At 40.7% G+C, this 23,236-nt stretch overlaps 1 protein-coding gene across 5 annotated transcripts in view; it reads left to right on the forward strand.

Annotated features, from left to right (window-relative positions):
• The first annotated feature begins 418 nt into the window (after positions 1 to 418).
• scn1laa (sodium channel, voltage-gated, type I-like, alpha) overlaps positions 419 to 23,236 on the forward strand; it is a 193,013-nt gene continuing 170,195 nt past the window's right edge. For 2 of the 5 annotated variants that reach the window (XM_072579493.1, XM_072579495.1), the window contains exon 1: positions 419 to 888. The gene's annotated coding sequence lies outside the window, so the exon portion shown is untranslated. Of the gene's footprint in view, positions 889 to 2,366; positions 2,500 to 23,236 lie in introns of those variants that run through there. The other 3 variants (XM_072579491.1, XM_072579494.1, XM_072579492.1) reach the window with 2 other exon arrangements.

Below are 23,236 nucleotides of genomic sequence, written 5' to 3' on the forward strand. Positions count from 1 at the left end.
CCTATGCATCCTAAATCTCACCTAATTGCATCACTCTTCCCATTGCTCAAGGGTGGGAAAATCGTGCCATTTGAAAAAGTTATTGTCAGCATCAAATGGTGGGAATTGCCAGAAGTGTTTTGGTTCCATTTATTTTCTGTTACTTATTGTCTGGCTCACAGTCAGGTAGCTTTTATTTTTCCACACTTTCCCTTGGGCTTACCTATCTTTAGAAGTAATGCCTAAAGGAGGAGACAACACCAGTTTTCTTTTTAGATTTAGGGCAGGAAAAAGTGGGAGGGGTTATACTTCTTGAAACAAATTTCGGGACCCGAGCCTGTAATGTTTCTTCAAAGACTGATTACGTCGGGACAGAGTGCCATTGCCGTATTCGTGTAATTCATTTGGAATATATCCCGATTTTACTTCACCATCACCAAGAGGCGCCAACATCAGGACCCAACATCGCCGCCACCATAATAATCCACAGCACAGTCAAACCTGTTCCGAATGTCTCAGATGTATGTATGGCTTTTATGTCACTGGAACGTAACTCAGCAGTCCTCCTCCAGTCTTTTGGACCAATAAGGGATTTTATGAAGCAGGTTCCAGTCGAGTTGACATGGAGATCACACGCAGATTTCCTTCACGACTGTTGGACGAGATGCGTGTAAAGCTCAGAGGATCCCGCGTCATTGTTACCCGGGAATGAATGACCGGAAGCGATCGGGGTGTTAAAGAAGAGACCGGCATGAAATGCAATCGCCGGCTACATGAATTTGACAGTACATCTTCGCTACGGGCGGCAGATCTACAAATTAAATAGGCACATACAACAATTTAAACAGATGCAGACCAGAAGCTCACCGGCGACAGTAAATTTCGTGAAGAAACACATTGGGAAGTATGGTGAGTCCATTGAAGGTGATAATTGGCCAAGGAAACCAGGCATTTATTAAGGATTTTAAAAAAATATGTAAATTAGGTCTGGGCGTGTTTGTTTCTGACGATCAGTATTAGAAATCTGTGAATCGGGAAGATAATAATATAACACATTGTCACCAGTACATGTAAATAAGGAGATAGTTAAAGCGGAAATGCCTATAATTCGACAATAAAACAAATCAGTACAGTATTCAGTGCTATCTGAAACTGGGTGTTGTTACGAACGAGACTATTCGAGAATGTTTTGGATATGAGTTCAGAATACCGTTGCTTCCCTTGTGGACAATCTAAGCAACAGCACCGGTGGAAATTTCAACTTGTAGCTATTTTGCAGACAGTAGTAGAAATATATACCCACATTCATTAAATAATTGCCGAAGGAAAACAGCACGATAATTATCCATATCCGCACGAGTTTTTATATCTGAGTTAACGAAAATAAATTCATGAGATTTCTGTTACACTTTTATTGCACCTTTCTGGGCTTGTTCAATAATGAAGCAATATAAAGTGGTTTGCATTTTAAAAGGACTCAAGTTACCGATGGAAGAATTGAGCTCATTGTTATTTTACACTAAATTAGAAACAAACAGATAACTTCTATATTCTCTCTATATATTTTCCTTTGAGAAGACAGAAAATAAGTGGTTTAAAGTCAGATGAAATCGTAATGAAAATAATCAGCTGCACTGTGCCGTATCATTAAGAAAGTGAAACCACTGAGACAAAATTTGTATATGTTTATTAAGTAGTTAGTGTCAACAATTTACCGCAAAACATGGATTTCACACAGTTTATTTAAAACCACACTATATTCTTAAAGAAGTATTGTTCTTCTGGCTTTGTAAACTTGAACAAGTTTTTAGCAGAGCTGTGGGAAACAACAATGCACCTAACTCCCCAAAAGACAAATAAACAATAACTGCTTTTAATACAACAATAGATAGTATAATAAACACTTTTCAGTATTAACTTGTACAAAATGCTAAACGGAATTTGAGTTGGACATAACAGTCTAAATTTACGTAGTCTAGCAGACATGCTGCATAAATAGAGAATGGAATATTAACTAATATGGTACTGCACTTGGTCATGAAAAATTACATAAAAAGTTAAAACAAAACAAGTAGCTCAGATTTTCACCAAATGGCGTCTTGCACATGAATACAGATGAATTATTTTATTATCAAAATGATGTACCTGAAATGTTCCTGTGTAATGTCAGGCGGACGTAAATCAGCTTTTATGTTAGTGGGGACGAAGGTTGGCTTGTGAGAGTTCTGGAGGGGGGTAGTTATTGTTCGTGTTTTGGGGAGTGGGCTGCATTTGTCTGAATGGGGATGATGATGGTGGGAGGGGGTTTGGAAGGGGTGGTAGGTGATTCTAGGCGGGTGCTACGATGGGGAAGCTGCTGAGTCGATGCTGGGTGAAAACTGGGCGGAGACCTTGCAGCGAGACGGTGCGATTGAAATGGGGAAGCCATCAAACATGGCGACAGCTGCAGTCTACTGCCCCCCTTTCCTGAACAGCCAGCGCTGACCGACGCCCTGTTCGACATGCGTTGCTTCACAAACTGTAAGGAAAGCAAAAAGAAAGAGAAATAACTCTTTTTCTGATATAATGCAAATGGACGGAATATTCATGAAGGATATTGATGCTGTCCAGTCGCGCAGTGGTGCTTGTTGTGCCGCAGATTGATCAATATTGTGCTGTGAATCCCGGTGACCATCCCGTGTCTCTGTAGCTCGGCGGGCCAGGCGCTTTAGTACCAGGGCAGGGGAAACATGTTTTGCCCCAGTGGGGTGAGCCAGGCTGGCAACTTCCAGTCATTTCTGTGGCTCTGAGCAGTGATGCAGCGTTTATGTTCGATAGCCGCTGGGTTAGCTTGCATGAGCTGCCACTGCTATATATTTTGCCCCACCATTTAAATGACAATGTTGGCAAGAAAAAAAATTAAAGATAAAAAAGGTCGGAGTCGGTACGCCTTTGATGTTAGGTTGCCAAGGTAGTGAAATAGCGCCCTGTTTTCTTTTCAGCGCCACTGTCAAATTTAGTTCTCTCAAATATGGAAGATGCTTCCTTCAGTTTGTAGGTGGATGATTGAATTTTGTTGATGCTAATCGCCATCTCAGTTGTGGTTGTCTGATTGTGTTGTGCATTTTCAGAAAAATGCTAACATTGCCTTCGCTTTTGCACTATTTCAAGACCATCAGACCATAAGATATGGGAGAGGAATTAGGCCATTCGGCCCATCGATTTGAGGCAATATTAAGATTCTTCTGTTTCACTATTAAAGTGAATAAACATGAACATTCAGGAAGCTTTGAAGTAATAACGTTGGTTGTTTATTTACGTCGCTGTCGTCAGGGATCAGGACAAATATAGGACGAGGAAACATTCACATTGGAGTTATTTGATATCTTTCTGTGCTAAACCTTTGCCAATTTATAGTAGGTACGTCGAATGTTATAATATCCTTCCGGAGCAATTCTGTCAATTTCACACGTCTCCCTATGAAGCCAGTAATGGATGTGTTTTGTTTGAGCAAGGCAATGTGTTTCCCGAATGGTATACAGATATGTAAATGTATAAAGTTGGGATCTAGTGTGACCATGCCTTTTTCATTTTAAGAAATTATCAGCATAGGTAACGTTCCTTTTCACACTGGGGATATTAGATGATGTCTGATCTCACCGTCTTTTTTTGTGTTATGCGAGCATCTATATTATTTAATGTTGAAACCATCACATTTTATATGCTATCGTCATCCACGATGAGAGATGCAGCAAGAAAATTCTAGCAAAACTAGCTCACATAACACGCATGGGCAAGCTTCATACAAACCAGCGTTACATTTGAGTCTTTTTCGTTTTGGTATGGGGTGACCGTGCTTTTGAATAGGCCGTTATTCTGAATATTCATTGGTTAAGGTTACCAATAAACCTGAGTGAAAAATAACAAGATATTTGAATGCCATCAGACATTTATACATAGACAATTCTGATGACGCTCTGTTGAATATTCTTTTATTCCTTTTGAGGAGGTCATGGTTATTTTTACAACTGGAAATATATAGGCATTCAAAACAAAATGAGTGCGTTTCTTTCCTGTAAATGTGTTTTGCTGGTTTCATCAGTGCAATCCCGTGTAGTTGGATGAAATAGCTCAAAAGATGGAGAAATGTTTGATGTGAGTCAGATCAGAAGCACATCAGTTTTCCACGATCTATGTTGGTTTAAAAATGATTTTTGCCTGAAGTTGACCTCGCCCACAGACATGGCCACACTCCCATATCTAACTTATGAAGATTGACAGTTTCCAATTGCAGTTTTTGGAAAAAAGATTCTTAAAATTGATTTTGTTAAAGCTTGGAGGCATTGATAGACACATTTTGCAAAGCAAAGTGCTATATGCTTAAAAATTCTAATTTGATAAGGACTGAGTAAAGTATATCAAAGAACATCAAAGAAAGCATTAAGATTAAATAGTTTTAAAGTTATTTTTAATTATGTAAAATTAGGCAAGTTGCTGATGGAGAGCTTCAAACTTCGTAAAAATGTTTTGTTTATCATCAGTTGCAATAATAAAAATATATTGGATTGCCACTCAAATCAGTTTTGTTTTCAATGCAACAGAACAATTATGCTCTATTGCACTAACTGATTCTACTGGTTGAACAGATACATTTGTGATTACAATAATGAATTTTTAGCAGAGATCAGAAAGGTAGCTGATCGAAGGCAAATTTAACTGCAATTTGCACCCAGTTTTCTGAATTTTCATGAAGCAGAAGTTCACAGTCTAGTTTATTAGTAAAAAACAGGTAATTAATTAGTGATATTAATCTTCAAAGCAAACAAGTCCAAGAAGCACTTATCAATTAGGTGCTAAGTAAGGTGACCTTCAGTGCAAATTAGCACACCACTTACTTTACTTAATAAAAGTTTTTCTATTCCTGAATTTCTAAGGATATTTTTTCATTTTAGAAGCAAAATACATGACCTATTTCCAGCTTGAGTGCTTTGTTCAGAAGGGGGTTGGTTATGTAGTGAGAGAGGCCTGATGTTGATGAAGCTGTCATGCTACACTGAACCTGCCATAGTGTTCAAGGACGACGAGACTGATGGAGGAAGTCCGATCAATAATGTAAAAAATCTCACAGATAATATGGTAGTACCAATAGGATAGAAAGTGTCTTGAAGAGAGGAGGATTGATTGGTAGTCTCATGAAATATCTTCTACTGAATAACAGGAACCATTTATAGCAACATAATTAATACAATCTGAAATTAAGATTACATAATTCTGATTTAACAGACATATTTTAGTGTAAACAAAATTAACAAACTATACTGAATTTATTAAGTACAGGTAAAATGTTTTCATATTTCATAAGCACTTGATGTAATCTACAAAATGATCTTATTTTCATGATCCCCACTCAGTTATATTGGCAATCCATTTAAGTTAAAGATAATACACTTAGATAGTTTCTAATCAATCTGTTATTTCACATTTCTGGAGCAGATAGGACTTGAACATAAGCCTGTTGATGTAGAGTATTGACAGTGCCAATGCATCACAGGAACCATCCTCAGTGTATATACATTTGAATTCCTGTGACAATAACTTTGACTTGTAGTTTGAGATTCATTTTGTTTCTTCCTTAAAATCATATGCTGCAATTATTGACGTTCTTTGATTTTATGAAAATTCTTCACAATAAACCATAATATATTTTCTGCTTCAGTTTACTTATGCTACTTATATTTTGTGTATGCATATTATCTAAAAATGCAAAAAAAGAAATCTGATAAAATAGAAATTTAAGTCAATGATCAAGTTCTACCAGTGCTAACTAAACTTATCTTAAGCTCAGTGTCATGACTGGCTGGAGTTAAAAACCACCCAACACCAGGTTATAGTCCAACAGGTTTATTTGGAAGTACTAGCTTTCGGAGCGCTACTCCTTCATCAGGTCTCATGAATTCATTTATGTCTGCCACAAGACCAATGGGTTCCATTTTGGTGGTGGGACAGAAATTGAGGCCTCGGCTCAGAACTTCAATCTCTTCTGGTTGAAGGGTATGGTCCGATAAATTGAACTTACAAATAAACCTGTTGGACTATAACCTGGTGTTGGGTGGTTTTTAACTTTGTCCATTCAAATCCCACACCAGCACCTCCACATCATGACTGATTGGGATAGAAATCAATACCCACATTCTCAAATTCATCACAAATGTGAAAATTTGATAAAGCCACTGAATTGCCAAATTCAACCAAACTGTTCAATTCAGGTTAAAAGAGTATGCTCACATAATCAAACTGTTTAAACCAATTGCAAAAAGAAGCATGATTTTCTAATTTATGATTCTGGAATTCAAGTTCTACTCCTTTCTCAAAATGCCCACACACATACAAACAGTCACACAAAGAGACAAGACAGAAACATTGTACGTGAGGAAGGAAAAATGTAAGAAAAAACACTGTTCAGCTGCTAGTCCATATCACAGACTTCAGTGAGTCATTTTCTTTTGAATCCTTTCAATTTGTTCTGACTCTTTGCTGAGGATAAAGTGTTGTGGATGCATGGATTTTGAGGGTTTTTTTTTTCACCAGTTGATTAATCTGTTCAGTACCTTTTCAACATAGGACTTGGAAAGAGTACAATTTACAGAAAAACATTTAGGAGATTACCTGTCAACTAGGGATTGTCTTTTACTTCTCCACATGGGAGGGAGAGACTAAGTGGGATGCTTTCTTTTCACAAGCTGGTGTTTCTCCTATATTGTTCATTTATAACACTGTAGTCACCTGCTCAGGAATCAGGGGATCTCCCACCCACAGCTTCCAACCTCATTGTCCGGGAACACCGCACAGCCTGACCACCCTGGCCGACCCATTGTCTCAGCATGCTCCTGCCCCACCGAACTGAGCTCTATCTACTTCAACACTGTCCTATCCCCCCTAGTCCAGGAACTCCCCACATTCGTTCGAGACACCACCCAAGCCCTGCACCTCCTTCAAGACTTCTGTTTCCCCGGCCCCCATTGCCTCATCTTCATCATGGATATCCAATCCCTCTACAACACCATCCTCCATGACCAGGACCTCCAAGCCCTCCTTTTCTTCCTCTCCCGACGTCCACAACAGTACCCTTCCACCGACACTCTCATTCGTTTGGCCGAACTGGTCCTCACCCTTAACAATTTCTTCTTCGAATCCTTCCACTTCCTCCAGACCAAAGGGGTAGCCATGGGCACCCGTATGGGCCCCAGCTAGGCCTGTCTCTTTGTTGGCTACGTAGAACAGTCCATCTTTCATAATTACACCGGCACCACTCTCCACCTCTTCCTCCGCTACATTGATGACTGCATTGGCGCCACCTCGTGCTCCCGCGAGGAAGTTGAGCAATTCATCAACTTCACCAACACATTCCACCCTGACCTTAAATTCACATGGACCATCTCTGACACCTCCCTCCCCTTCCTGGACCTCTCCATCTCCATTAATGACGACCGACCTAACACTGACATTTTTTACAAACCCACCGACTCCCACAGCTACCTGGATTACACCTCTTCCCACCCTACCTCCTGCAAAAATGCCATCCCATATTCCCAATTCCTCCACCTCTGCCGTATCTGCTCCCAGGAGGACCAGTTCCACCACAGAACACACCAGATGGCCTCCTTCTTTAGAGACTGCAATTGCCCTTCCCACGTGGTTGAAGATGCCCTCCAATGCATCTGATCCACATCCCACCCCTCCGCCCTCAAACCCCACCCCTCCAACTGTAACAAGGACAGAACCCCCAGGTGCTCACCTTCCACCCTACCAACCTTCGCATAAACCACATTATCCGACGACATTTCCGCCACCTCCAAAAGGACCCCACCACCAGGGATATATTTCCCTCCCCACCCATTTCTGCTTTCCGCAAAGACCGTTCCCTCCGTGACTACCTAGTCAGGTCCACACCCCCCAACAACCCACACTCCCGTCCTGGCACCCTCCCCTGCCACCGCAGGAATTGCAAAACCTGTGCCCTCACCTCCATCCAAGGCCCCAAAGGAGCCTTCCACATCCATCAAAGTTTTACCTGCACATTCACCAATATCATTTATTGTATCTGTTGCTCTCAACATGGTCTCCTCTACATTGGGGAGACTGGACCGCCTTCTAGCAGAGCACTTTTGGGAACATCTCCAGGACACCTGCACCAATCAACCCCACCGCCCTGTGGTCCAACATTTCAACTCCCCTTCCCACTCTGCCGAGGACATTCAGGTCCTGGGCCGCCTCCACCGCCGCTCCCTCGCCACCCGACACCTGGAGGAAGAACGCCTCATCTTCCGCCTCGGAACACTTCAACCTGATGGCATCAATGTGGATTTCACCAATTTTCTCATTTCCCCTTCCCCACCTCACCCCAGCTCCATACTTCCAGCTCAGCACCGTCCCCATGACCTGTCCTATCTGCCTATGTTCCTTTCCACCTATCCACTCCACCCTCCTCCCTGACCTATCACCTTCATCCCCACCCCCACTCACCCATTGTACTCTTTGCTATCTTCCCCCACCCTCCTCTCTGACCTATCACCTCCATCCCCACTCTATGCTACTTTCTCCCCACCCCCACCCCCACCCCCCTCTCATTTACCTCTCCACTCTGCAGGCACCCTGCCTCTATTCCTGATGAAGGGCTTTTGCCTGAAACATCGATTTTCCTGCTCCTCGGATGCTGCCTAACCTGCTTTGCTTTTCCAGCACCACTCTAATCTAGACTCTGGTTTCCAGCATCTGCTGTCCTTGTTTTTGCATCAGTCAAATAGTTGTCATTCTGATGATAACCCTCAAACCTTCAATAATTGGTCTGGATGGGAAAGCCAAACAAAAGATGATTTCTGGGCACTATTGCCCTGAACACACACAAGCTTTGCTGAATTGTCTCGAATTCTTCCTTAGTCCTCTAATAATCATTTATTTCTTTTAAAACTTCAAACATCATCTTAGATGGTCCTTTTGGTGAAAAGCAGACTCTTCTTCCATTTTAGTCCACTGTCCAAAAAAGAGTGGTGTTTGTTTGTTTCCCACAAATACAGCTTCTGTGTTGGGTGGTCTGAATATCGGAAAGTGTAGATTAGCAGCAGTTGATAAAACATTTGAAAATTACAAAATGTATGCAGTTGAGAATGCAAGAAAAATTTATACAAAACATGGAAGTAAAGTCATTGTCAAGTACCTTGGAAGTTGTGGAAGATGTTCATAGAGTTCATACTTTTGTTGTAGTTAAATTGCAAGTTAGTTCATATATTATTACCACTGTATTGTTGTGACACCAGCTGGTGTTAGCACTGGAAAGGTCTTATTGCTAAATGATATCTGACTTTTACAATCTGAACTTACTTTTCTCAACCATGAAAATCACTTATTGAGCACATTCACAAGAAGCTGCCAATGTACTTTTAGCACAAACAATAAAATACACCTTAATCAGAAAAAAAACACATGAACTATACTGCACGAAGCAACAAAACCCCAGCATCTCACTTCAAAGGCATAAAACAGCATTGATAAGGAAACAAAACAAATCTGCACACTTAATTCACAGAGGAACAAGTCTGGAAATAATTAGTCTCTTTTTCACTTTTGTTAACACACAAATTGCAACATATAAATTCAACTTAATGTCATATGTTGTTCTAATTAATATAATATGGTTGACAGTACATTGCTTCATTGTTTTACTCTCTCAATTAAAGGTTATGTTTGATATTTCAATCAAGATAGCAGAAATTGTGTACAATAGTTAGGTTGCCAAATTGGACAAAAATAGTTATGAATGTAGAACCAAAGTCAAAAACTATAAGGCATTGATGTAATTGTACTTGCAAAAGACATTTGATATGGTGTGGCACAGTTGGTACATGAGAAAAGATGTAACTCATTTGAAAAAGAGGGCCAGTGGTGAGATTGTTACAGAACTGACTGATTGACAGAAACAGAGTCTAGTGGATGTTCCTTGGGCTGAAAGAAGTTTTGAAGTGACATTCATAGAGGTCTACATTCAGTCTGTTGCTTTTTGTGATATATACTAAAAGCTTAGAACTTGGTTTACACGTTAGTTACAAACTTTACAGATGATGCAAATCTTGGCACTTTTATGATGTGTCAGGAGGGTTGTATAGAATTTCTTGTGGACATAGGCAGCTTGGTGGAATGGGCAGGCAGCTGACAGATGAAGTTTAATGCAGAGAACTGTTGGATGATTATTTTTGGTAGGAAGAGTATTGAGACACAATATAAATAAAGGACTCAGTTCTCAAGGGGCTGCAGAGCCAGAGCAATCTGGGTTTATGTGTGCCTAAGTCACGAGAGTTGGGAGGAAATATTTTTTAGATTTCCTACAGTGTGAAAACATGCGCTTCGGCCCAACCAGTCCACATGGACCCTCCAAAGAATAACACACTGAGACCCTTTTCCCTCTGACTAACACTATGGGCAATTTAACATGGCGGCACAGTGGCACAGTGGTTAGCACTGCTGCCTCACAGCGCCTGAGACCCGGGTTCAATTCCCGCCTCAGGCGACTGACTGTGTGGAGTTTGCACATTCTCCCCGTGTCTGCGTGGGTTTCCTCCGGGTGCTCCGGTTTCCTCCCACAGTCCAAAGATGTGCAGGCCAGGTGAATTGGCCATGCTAAATTGCTCATAGTGTTAGGTAAGGGGTAAATGTAGATGTAGGGATATGGGTGGGTTACGCTTCGGCGGGGCGATGTGGACTTGTTGGGCCGAAGGGCCTGTTTCCACACTGTAAGTAATCTAATCAATTCACCTGACCTGCACATCTCTGGACTGGAAGGAAACCGGAGGAAATCCATGCAGACATGAGGAGAACGTGCAAACTCCACACAGACAGTCACCTGAGGCTGGGATAGAATTTGGGACCCTGGCGCTGTGAGGCAGCAATGCTCACCACTGTGCCACCCTAAAGAGTAACCCACCCAAACCTATTCTCTTACCGTGTAATTACCCCTGACTAATGCACCTAATACTATGGACAATTTAGCATGGCCAATTCACTCAACCTGCACATCTTTGGATTGTGGGAGGAAACTGGAGCACCCAGAGGAAACCCACGCAGACACCGGGAGAATGTACAAACTCCACACAGAGAGTCGCCCAAGACGGGAATAGAACTTGGGTCCCTGTGAGGCAGCAGTGCTAAACACTGAGCCACCGTGCCACACTCTAATTAACAGAACAGTTAATGAAGCTTAAAGTATGTTCGGCTGTATTAATTGGGGCATAGCCTACAAGAGCAAGTATATAAGACATTAGTTCAACCTAAGCTGGCATATTGCATCCCATTCTAGATTCTTTAGGAGGGATACAAAGTCTGCAGAAATGATTTTTAAGAATAATTTGAAAAGGGATTTGTGAGAAGGGTTGAGGAACCTCAGTTTTGAAGTTCGTTGGAGAGGTAGAGAATGTTTTTATTCATGAGAAGACTGAGGGATATCCAAATGAGGTATTACATGTGCAGTTTGGACAGTAGATATTGAGAAAGTGTTCCTACGTGTGAATGAAAAACACAAGATCACAGATTTAAAGTGATCGGCAAAAGCGATGAGGAAAAACTTTATCGTGTAGTAAGTGATTAGACTATGGAATGTACTGCCTGAAAACATGGTGAAAGCACGTTCACTTGAGGCATTCAAAAGTGAGTTAAACTGTTATTTGAAAAGGAATAATAGGCTTCATCATGGCGAAAATGGTGTAAAGTGGAATGCTAGTTTGGAGAGCTGCTGCAGATATGATGGGTTGAATGATCTTCTACACTGTAATAATTTTGTGATAAATTTTCTGTTGTAGAGTAGGATGTGAAAACAAATTTTCAAACATTTGATGTGTTCCATTGGGACTAAATGCATTATGAAAAGTCATATTGAATGTGAATAAAAACAAACTAAATAAGCCACCAATTTTAACGAGTACTTTAATAACTGTAATACAACCTTGGTAGGATATAAGAAATTCTTTTCCGTTGGGTTTTCATTCTGTCTCCATCAGTAACAGGGCATTTGCAAGGTCAAAGTACAATCCATCAGAGTTAGCATAGGTTAATGAAGGGTAAGTTATATTTGACTAATTTGTTAAGTTCTTCAAAAATGTAATGAGAAAGTGGATAATGGGGGTCCTGTAGATGTAGAATATCTGGATTTTCAGAAAGCATTTGATAAGATGCTGCATAAAAGGTTAATATTCAAGATAAGACCACATGGGGTTAGGGATAATATATTAACTTGGATGAAAGATCGGCCAATCAATGGAAAGCAGAGTGGCATAAATGAGTCTTTTTTTCAGATTGGCAGCTGTAACTAGTGAGCTGCCAAAGAATTTGGTCCTCAGACTCCAATTAATTACAATCACCATTAATGAGGTGGAATATACTATAGCTGAATTTGCAGCTGACACTATAATAAGTAGGAAAATTATTTGAAATGAGGAAATAAGGAATTTACAAATGGATATGGGTAGATTCAGTGAATGGGCCAAACGTTAGTAGATAGAGTTCAACGTGGATAAGTGTAAGGTTATCCACGTTAGCTAGAAGAATAAAAAGGCAGCTTATTATCTAAATGGAGAGAAACTGTAACATCCTCCTGTGCAAATGGATGTGGATGTCCTCATGCATGAACTGCAGAAAGCTAGTATGCAGCTAATAAGGAGAGCAGTGATTGTCAGTGAATATCAGTGAGAGCTGATTCTGCTCTTTCTTATTAGAAATGATCATTTAAAATAATTGTCTAATAAAAATACAACTTATCAGCCTTTGGTAAGGTTTTTTTTCAGACCTTTCTGCATTTGGGCATGGAGTTTAATTATCAGAATAGTTGTAAATTGCACTGAACACTGTGCAATCATCAACCAGTAGTCCCATTTCTGACCTCATGAAGGAGGAATGTCATTGATTAGACTGCTGAAAGTATTTGGGATCTCAGATAGTGACCTGAGGATCTCATGTTTTGATGCTCTAGGTTGAGGTGACCGGCCTGCAATGATCACAGTCATATTTCCTTGAACCAATATGACTCCATAAAACTATAAGACCATAAGACATAGGAGCAGAAATTAGACCATTTGGCCCATCGAGTCTGCTCCACCATTCAATCATGGCTGATAAGTTTTTCAACCCCATTTTCCCGCTTTCTTTCCGTCGCCTTTGATTCTCTTGGCAATCGAGAACTTATCTATCTCTATTTTAAGTATACTCAATGACCTGGCCTCCACAGGCTTCAGTGGCAATGAATTCCACAGGTTCAGCACTCTCTGGCTAAAGATATTTCTCCTTATCGCCATTCTGAAAGGTCTTCCCTTTACTCTAAAGCTGTGCCCTCAGGTCCTCATTTGTCCTGCTAGTGGAAACATCTTCCCAATGTCCACTCTATCCAGGCCATTCAGTATTCTGAAAATTTCAATCAGATCTCCCTCATCCTTCAAAACTCCATTGAGTACAGACCCAGAGTCCTCAGATACCCTCATATGTCAAGCCTTTTATTCCTGGAATCATTCTCTTGAATCTCCTCTGGACCCGCTGCAAGGCTAATGCATCTTTCCTGTGGGATGGGGAGCAAGATTGCTCACAATACTCTAAAGCTGGTCTGACCCGAGATTTATAAAGCCTCAGAAGTACATCCCTGCTTTTATATTCTAGATGAATGACGTTGTATTTGCCTTACTTACTACCAACTCAACGTGCAATTTCACCTTAAGAAAAACTTGGACTAGGACTTCCAAGTCCTTTTGCATTTCAGATTTCTGAATTTTGTCCCCTTTCAGAAAATAGTCCATGCCTCTATTCTTCCGACCAAAGTGTGTGATCTCATTCTTGCCCACATTGTATTTCATCTTCCACTTTGCCCACTCTCCTAACATGTCTAAATCTTTCTGCAACCTTCCCACCTCCTCAATACTACCTGCCCCTCCACCTATGTTTGTATCATTTGCAAACTTTGCCAGAATGCCCTCAGTTCCTTCATCCAGATTGTTAATGAAAATGTTGTGGTCCCAAAATCAGACCTTGTAGACCACCACCAGTCACCAGCTTTGATCTTAAGAAGGACCCTTTTATTCCCACTCTCTGCCTTCTGCCAGACAGCCAATCTTCTATCCATGCTAGTACCTGGCCTCTAACACCATGGACCCTTATCTTACTCAACAGCCTCCTGTGTGGCACTTTATGAAAGGCCTTCTGGAAGTCCAGATGGATAGCATCTATTGGTTCTCCTTAGTCTAACCTTATCATTACCTCCTCAAAGAATTCTAGTAGATTTGGCAGGTGTGACCTCCCCTTGATGCGACCATGCTGACTTTGCTTATTTTACTTCTATGTATTCAGAAATCTCATCCTTCACAATACAGGGAGAACTAGCCATTTGGATACAGAACTGGCTCAAAGGTAGAAGACAGAGAGGAAGACAGAGAGTGGTGGTGGAGGATTGTTTTTCAGACTGGAGACCTTTGATCAGTGGAGTGCCACAAGGATCGGTGCTGGGCCTTCTACTTTTTGTCATTTACATAAATGATTTGGATGCAAGCATAAGAGGTACAGTTAGTAAGTTTGCAGATGACACCAAAATTGGAGGTGTAGTGGACAGCGAAGAGGGTTACCTCAGATTACAACAGGATCTGGACCAGATGGGCCAATGGGCTGTGAAGTGGCAGATGGAGTTTGATTCAGATAAATGCAAGATGCTGCATTTTGGGAAAGCAAATCTTAGCAGGACTTATACACTTAATGGTAAGGTCCTAGGGAGTGTTGCTGAAAAAAGAGACCTTGGAGTGCAGGTTCATAGCTCCTTGAAAATGGAGTCGCAGGTAGATAGGATAGTGAAGAAGGCGTTTGGTATGCTTTCCTTTATTGGTCAGAGTATTGAGTACAGGACTTGGGAGGTCATGTTGCGACTGGTTAGGCCACTGTTGGAATATTGTGTGCATTTCTGGTCTCCTTTCTATTGGAAAGATGTTGTGAAACTTGAAAGCGTTCAGAAAAGATTTACAAGGATGTTGCCAGGGTTGGAGGATCTGAGGCTGAACAGGCTGGGGCTGTTGTCCCTGGAGCGTCGGAGACTGAGGGGTGACCTTATAGAGGTTTACAAAATTATGACGGACATGGATAGGATAAATAGGCAAAGTCTTTTCCCTGGGGTTGGGGAGTCCAGAACTAGAGGGCATAGGTTTAAGGTGAGAGGGAAAGACATAAAAGAGACCTAAGAGGCAACCTTTTCAGCAGAGGGTGGTATGTGTATGGAATGAGCTTACAGAGGATGTGGTGGAGGCTGGTACAATTGCAACATTTAAGAGGCATTTGGATGGGTATATGAATAGGAAGGGTCTGGAGGGATATGGGCCTGGTGCAGGCAGGTGAGATTAGATTGGGTTGGGATATCTGGTCAGCATGGACGGGTTGGGCCGAAGGGTCTGTTTCCATGCTGTACATCCGTATGACTCTATGACTGAGTTCATACTAATCAGCCTATTATTTCCCATCTATGGCCTTGCTACCTTCTTAAACAGGATGGATACAATAGTGATTTTCTAGTCCTCTGGGACCCTCCCCAACTTCAGGGATACCTGAAAGATCACTACTAAAACCCCCCACTATCTATTCAGCTATTTCCTTCAGAAGTCTAGAAGTGTAGCTCATCTGGTCCAGGCGTTTTATCCACTTTCAGACCTAACTGATTCCTGCCTGTTAAGTATTTTTCATTTGATTCGCATTGTTTAAAGTCTTTTAAGTGCTCTTTAATGGAACCATGAGCTAAATTATACCAGTATTGAGTAGACAACACCATCTCACCTTGTAAGTTGATATGTTTAATCATACATAGACGAAGATTGCAGTGAATTCTGGAGCTGAGTGATTGTAGCAAAATCCAACATAGCATCAGTGAGTAGGTTAGCAGAAAGTAAGTGCCACTTGTTAGAACAGTAAACTGATGACCCCTTCCATCACATAGCTGATGAGTTGCTAAATTTACCTCACTGGACATGAGCTGCTTTTATTGATAGGATACACATGGGCACTTTTCTGTATTGTCAGGTAGATGGCAGCATTGCAGCTGAACTGGAGGTGCAGCTGCTTCAGGAGCACAGGTTCTTGATAATACAGCTGGAATAGAATCATGGGACTTAGCTTTTCTGTGCTTAGTGCAATCATTTCTTTATTTCGTACTTAGTTCATTTTGTTAGTCAGAATCCGTATTGACTGTTTTCCCTTCTCTTTTAGTTCGCACCTGATCTACATCTTTCTTCTTGCTAGTGAGTAATATAACACTCCTTCATGTTTCTTAAATGGAACAGAGTCATCTATTTGACGATACAACAGCAAAGCGTGTGAGAAGTTTTATGTTCAGTTGGCAATGTATGACTGAGTAATGCCTACTGGATACTTAGGAAGGTCTGCAAGCAGGGATTAGTGTTTACAGGGTCCTGGTTCACAAATTTTGTTTGGCAATTCAATGCATTTCAGACCCTTGTCTGTACTTCCAAACTTTAATGCTTTCTCCTGACTTCATCAATAATGGAGAATGTTTGTCCAGTGATGACATACCTGTCATGTCGAAACAAGGTAGGAGAGAGAGAGCTCAGCCTGTCTGGACTGATAAATGTTGTGAGCAGCTGCTGATTACAGGAATTGGTTCCACTCTTGAGTTCCTGACTGCCTCAAGGGACCATATAATTGCATGGTTGTGCAGTCCTAATACACACCATTCTCTGCAAGGAACATGTACCATCTGCAGTATATCACTAGTAGTAGTGAAAGTCACCACCGCCTTCCAACTGAATATTACTGTTCATTTATGCAGTCCTGGTGAAATAAGTGTCTATTGTATTATATAAATTGTTCTGAAATTAAAAGTGTGGTCCTACTGATTGGCTGGAGCGTTTCCTCCTGTGCTCTATTAGTTTTAGCTAACATACTGAGCACTTGCGGTTTCTTGGAATCTCGCCCTCATATTTTCCTGTGACTGTACCCTAATGTGATACGTTAGTTGTGACTCTATCCTGGATTTAAATTCTAAAACTACTACTTCTGCAATATTGTAGCACCATTGTATTTTTTAAATTATTCATACATAGAATGAGGAAGTTGCTGACTAGGCCAGCATTTATTGTCCATCTCTAATTGTCCAGTTAATCAGCAGTTAAGAATCAGCCATATGTGTCTGGGGTGACATGTAGAACCAGCCTAGGTAAGGTTGATAGATTTTATTCTCTTAGTAAGCAGGAGGGTTTTTACAACAATCATAGTGGTTGATTTCAGCTTAATTTTAAAATCCAAAATTTTATTGAATTCAAATTTCACTGTCTGCTATGGTGGGATTCAAACACCAGAACTTTAACCTAGTTTTCTGATTGCTGGTCCAGTGACATTACCATTGCATCACTACCTCCCCACATTGCCCACATACTTGAAACTGATATTGTCACTGACGTTTCCACATTCCAAAAGTTAAATTGATGATTAGTGCTCTGTTACATCACTTCATCCCGTCTTAGAGTCATACAGCATGGAAACAGAGCCCTTAACCCAACCAGTCTATGCCGAACATAATCCCAAACTAAATTAATATCACCTGCCTGCTCCCGGCCAATGTCCCTCCAAGCCTTTCCTATTCATGTACCGATGGAAATGTTTTTTAAATGTTGTAATTGTACCCACATCCTCAGGAAGTTCATTCCACATGCAAACTACCCTTTCTGTTAAAAAAAATGCTGCTGATTTTTTTTAAACCTCCTCTCACATTAATAATGTTCCCCTCCCCAGTCTTGAAATGCCTTAACTTGGGAACAGACAACTACCATTAAGTCTATCTATACCTCCCATCATTTTATAACCTTTTATGAGGTTGCCTCTCAACCTTCTATGCTCCTGTGAAAAAAATCCTAGCCTATCCAGCAATTCTTTATAACTTAAACTTTCCATACCCTGCAATGTCCTTACAAATATCTTCTGAAGCCCCTCCAGCTTAATAATATCCTTACCATAACTGGGCAGCTGTCGGAAATTATATTGGATATCAAGGTTGTTCTAAGTGACTTGGTTCTTTCAATCATTTTCTAATATAGTGTGTAAGGGATGTGAGTGAGTTTTATAATATGATTTCAGTACTGTGTCAGTTTCTGTTGGAAAACAGGCCTAGTTATGTCAGCATCCCTAAATTACTCTGGGAGGATGCTCTGCCTGTTCTGCATCAACCAACATCATTACTTATCTTTGCTCACCAGAGCTTGGTGATTCACCCAAATATCTCTCTTCCACATGATTATCTATCTCTTCAGTACATATATCTGAGTTGGTGCCTTTCAAATGTGGATTGAGTTTCAGTGAGTAATGCAAATTATGGTATTGGCTGCTGTAACAGATCTGTGCTATCTTACACTCTTTCAATCTCTGCAGTCTCACTTCTTCCAAATTCTCCATTACTTGCTCATAGTGTAAGTGGCTTGTGGTCTGTTCATTCTGCTATTCATCCTGTACTCCAGTCATCGTGTTATTCAATGTAACTTTTCAGCGAAAGGGAGGGGTGCCTTTTGAGGTAGTTATTTGTCTCAGAAAAGGTACTTAAAACAGAACTTTTCTCTCCTTAGCTGAAAATGTGTTGCTGGAAAAGTGTAGCAGGTCAGGCAGCATCCAAGGAGCAGGAGAATCGACGTTTCCAGCAACACATTTTCAGCTCTGATCTCTAGCATCTGCAGTCCTCACTTTCTCCTAGAAGATTTTCTCTCCTTAGGCAAGTAAAATAATATTTACATAGTACTGCTATTTTTGCTCTTCCTATTTACTCATTACATTCAGGTTGATATTTGTGTGTATCTTGATTTTTGTAAATCTTTTATCACAGGTATCAGTTAATGCTCAGCCAATGAGCAAGATTTTAACCCAGTCAAAAATCATTTACTTTCACATTTGAGTTGGAACCATTGAGTATTTTCAGACTAAGATTGATGAAATTGTAGACACTAAGTGAAATAAAGAATGGGAGGTTTGTGGGAAAGTGAAGTTAAAGAAAGTGAAAAGAAATCAGCTGTGTTAACGGTTGCAGTGCTGAATGGGTTCAGGCTCCCTGGCCTGCAACACTTGTTTTCATTTACACTACGTTTTATTTGTGATATGCATATACTTGCTGAGCTGCTAACTTACAATATATTCATAACTTAATTTTGAGTAATTTAAATCTTACAATTTCATTATAATCTTAAGTGAGGGGCATTGCAATGACATATTTTATGCCAATTTGCCATATCTGCTGTTTTACAAGGTTAGGGCTCATCCTTGCACCATAAAAATCTCTTGCAAGCCACTTTTAAAAGCTATTTTGTGCATATTCAGATCTGATGTGAAAACCAGGTAATTGTCAAAACTCATAGAACTATTACCAATAACCTTGTCTGAAACTGGATGAACAGGCTACTTAGCATTTAACTCAGTTAAGCAGCTTGCTTGTTACTTGAGAAGTATCATAAGGTCATTACTATAGGCTTATCATTATTAGCTATCACATCCTCATTCTCCTTAAAATTCATTCACAAAATTCACACATTTGAGAGCTACATTTCCTTACAATTTCCAAAATAAGACTTCAGAGAAACTATTTTTTTCTACTTTTTTGATAGGCTAAACGTTTATTTTTAACATTGTAAATGTTATTCATTCCTGGATTCTCAGGACTTTTTTTTTATTTTTCTGGGAGCCCCATCTCCTTGCAAGCCATCATTGCCACTGAAATAATCTCCAGGAAAACCCCAAAATTGTCACTCATTACATATTTAAAGCTTGACATCAGTATTGTCTTTGTCTTTCAGTCAGTCAGAAATTTGACATATTTCGCTAATTGTACGTTGCAAAGTTAAACCTACTGATGATGTGATGACTAGTTTTGAAAGTGATGTCAAATCTAAACTTTTCACTGTCTCCTACTCAATGAGGCATGCAGTAAGTTAACAGACCAGATGGTACTGCCTCAACTAATTTACTGAAATTAATATCCTTCCATTTCTCACCCAACATTGGATTATTCTAATAATTCTTTGACTTAACTTTTAGATTATGTTAGTCACCATTTTGTGATTGTCATTCACATGCACGACAACTTTGCCATTTAAAGAAAACAAAATATTCAGCATAAGGGGCTGGAGAATCATACAGACCAGGTGTGGAAAAAGGGGAACTATTTCATCAGCTGATTGCAGGCAGCAAGAATATTATACAGCTGAGTGATGAAGAACTTTCTTTCAGTAATGGATATATGTTGCTAATAATCAGCACCTGCTATTAAAATCAAATTTTACTCCCCTCAAAGATGTGCTGCACATTATCTCTGCTAAAGCTGATCTGGCAACTTTTACTCTACTCTCAATACAAATTATCTTTCAAAAAGAGCTTCTCTAAAGTAGCCTGCTTATGAGAAAAGCAGTATTTACAATGCTAACTTTGTTACTTAAATGTCTGTTGTGTCTCTAATTGCTTTCACATTGTGGGCATTAACTGGAGACTCACATGCAGCCATGGAGGCGAACAAGCTGTAGTTGTTGAATTGGAGGGGTGCGATATGTAATATATGCTTCTCATACTTGTAAGAGTAAAATCACTTAACCACAACACTACTATTCATTGTCTGACGATCTGAATTCTAACAAATTTAAACCAAACCCTGTGCTGTTATATGCCTTTGGCAGTGCTAATCAGATGTATTTATTCTATTTCATCTAAAGACTCTGATTAGGAAAGTAAACTGTGATGGCAAGTAATGTAGTGGTTCCATTGGGTCAATGTTTTTTCCTTGTACAAATTGCACAATTGCATGGTCACCTGTGATCAGCAATCTGAAACAAATCATACAGGGAACAAACAAACAGCTAGTGTGGCGCTGGAAAAGCACAGCAGGTCTGGCAGCATCTGAGGTGCAGGAGAGTCAACATTTTGAGCATAAGCACTTCATCAGGAATATGGAGGGGGAAGGGGGCTGAGAGATAAATAGGAGGGGGTGGGGCTGGAGGGAAGGTAGGTGGGAAGGCAATCAAAGGGTGCAGGTCGAACATTCTTTAAACATTCCACCTGCATCCATCTATCACCACCCCCCCCACCCCCCACCCAGCTCTACCCCCCCCCCCTCCTATTTATCTCTCAGTCCCCTTCCCTCCCTACCTTCCTGATTAAGAGTTTATGGTTGAAATGTCGATTCTCCAGCTTCTTGGATGTTGCCTGACCTGCTGTGCTTTTCTCGAACCACATCTTTTGACTTTCACTCTCGCTATCTGCAGCCAAGTCACAAAGTGTGAATCGGCTCCTCTCTTAATTTCATAAGCTGATCATAACAAATGTGATCAGCGATGTTCTACAAGTATCGGTGCTGGGTCCACTGCTTTTCATCATTTATACAAATAATTTGGATGTAAGGTTAAATAGGAGGTAAGGTTACTCTGTATGCAAGTGGTATCAAAATTGGAGGTGTAGTGGACAGTGAAGAAGGTCACCTCAGAGGATAACAGTTTCTTGATCAGAAGGATGAAAGTGTAGACTGCATTTGCTGGAGATTAGCATCAAGAGTGTGGTGCTGGAGTAGCACAGCAGGTCAGGTGGCATCTGAGGAGCAGGAGAGATGAATTGCTGTTGAAGGACTTTTGCTCCTCAGATACTGCCTGACCTGCTGTGCTTTTCCAGTACCACACCCTCGACTCTTGATCAGTTAGGCCAATGCACCGAGGAGTGGCAGATGGAGATTAATTTAGATAAATGTGAGGTGCTGCATTTTGGAAAGGCAGGATTTTTACACACTAATGGTAAGGTCCAGGGAGGTGTTGCTGAACAAAGAGACCTTGGAGTGCAGGTTAATAGTTCCTTGAAAGTAGAATCCCTGGTAGACAGGATAGTGAAGAAGGTGTTTGATATGTTTGTCTTTATTGGTCAGTGCATTGAGTATAGGAAGTCATGTTGCAGCTGTACAGGATGTTGGTTCAGCCACTTTTGGAATATTGCATGCAATTCTGGTCTCCCTCCAATAGGAAGGATGTTGTGAAACTTAAAAGGGTTCAGAAAAGATTTACAAGGATGTTGCCAGGGTTGGAGTGTTTGAGCTATAGGGAGAGGCTGAATAAGGCTGGGCTTATTTTTCCTGGAGAGTCGAAGGCTTTGGGGTGACCTTATAGAGGTTTATAAGATCATGAGGGGCATGGATATGGTGAATAGCCAAAGTCTTTTTCCCAGGTTGGGGGACTTCAGAACTAGAACGCATAGGTTTAGGGTGAGAGGGGAAAGATTTAAAGGGGTTATAAGCAGCAATCAATTGACGCAGAGGGTGGTGTGTGTATGGAATGAGCTGCCAGAGGAAGTGGTAGCCGCTGTACAATTATAACATTTAAAAGGCATCTGGATGGGTATATGAATAGGAAGGGTTTAGAAGGATATTGGCAAATGGGACTAGATTAGTTTAGGAAATGTGGTCGACATGGACGAGTTGGACCGAAGGGTCTGTTTCCATGCTGTACATCTCTCTGACGCTATGACTATAGATGTTTAAGTTATTTTTCATGTGAGACTGTTAATCTCTCCAATTAAAATGTAGTTAACTATTTTACTATAAAGAATAAGGAACTAATCACAAATGTTTCCTGAGTTAAAGGAAGAGCAAGTTTGTTACCTGCTGACCCTGCAAAAAATAATCAGGGTCATAAGTCAAGCATAAAGCCTTTGTACAGTCACTTTGGCACACAAACACGCAAGTATCAAGTTAAAAGGAAAAGAGTTCAAAGAGAAAGAACATCCATTTCAGAATCTTTGGGTGTCCTTGAGGTGTAAGATTTTAATCTGCAACATGGTAATTCAGTGATTAGTACTGGTACCTTACATTGCTAAGGGCCTGTGTTCAATTCCATCTATGGGTGACTGAGTGGAGTTTGCACATTCACCCCATTTTCAGTCCTGCACCGCTGATATATTGATATCATGCAACATTCCCAGAGGTGGCACGGTGGCTCAATGGTTAGCACTGCTGCCTCACAGCGCCAGGGATCTAGATTCGATTCCAGCCTCAGGTGACTGTGTGGAGTTTGCGTGTTCTCCCTGTGTCTGCTTGGGTTTCCTCCGGATGCTCCTGTTTCCTCCCACAGTCCAAAGATGTGCAAGTCAGGTGAATTAGCCATTCTAAATTGCCCATAGTGTGAGGTGTATTAGTCAGAGGAAAATTGGTCTGATTGGGTTACTCTTTGGAGGGTTGTTTGGGCCTGTTTCCACACTGTAG

Source organism: Chiloscyllium punctatum, chromosome 10 (genome assembly GCF_047496795.1).
Source record: "Chiloscyllium punctatum isolate Juve2018m chromosome 10, sChiPun1.3, whole genome shotgun sequence".
Taxonomy (NCBI): Eukaryota; Metazoa; Chordata; class Chondrichthyes; order Orectolobiformes; family Hemiscylliidae; genus Chiloscyllium; species Chiloscyllium punctatum.